Source organism: Penaeus monodon, chromosome 33, assembly GCF_015228065.2.
Source record: "Penaeus monodon isolate SGIC_2016 chromosome 33, NSTDA_Pmon_1, whole genome shotgun sequence".
Lineage (NCBI taxonomy): Eukaryota > Metazoa > Arthropoda > Malacostraca > Decapoda > Penaeidae > Penaeus > Penaeus monodon.
The window spans coordinates 4,272,499-4,272,827 of NC_051418.1; positions in this window are offsets into that span (position 1 = coordinate 4,272,499).

Sequence of the window (329 nt, forward strand, 5' to 3'; positions counted from 1 at the left end):
GTCTGACCACCAATGTGATCATTATTTCTGCCTTTTTATTGTCGATATAAAAGGTAGGGTTCGCTGTAGCGGTGCTATTAATGACTATAGAATTAATAGCAGCAGTAAGAAGAGTACAAAAAATGCTAGCAGTAATAGAAACAATAGTATTAATTGCTTATAGAGAAAGTTTTGAATTTTTTGTAGGATTACCCGTTTTCATAATGGTTTCACACGTTATCATACCCCCATTTATGCCAAAAATATTGCCATTATACTAGGGTATTATCCGTAAATCTATTTTTTTTCTCTCACCTCTGCCACCCTTTGTAAATACTATCCCCCACCCT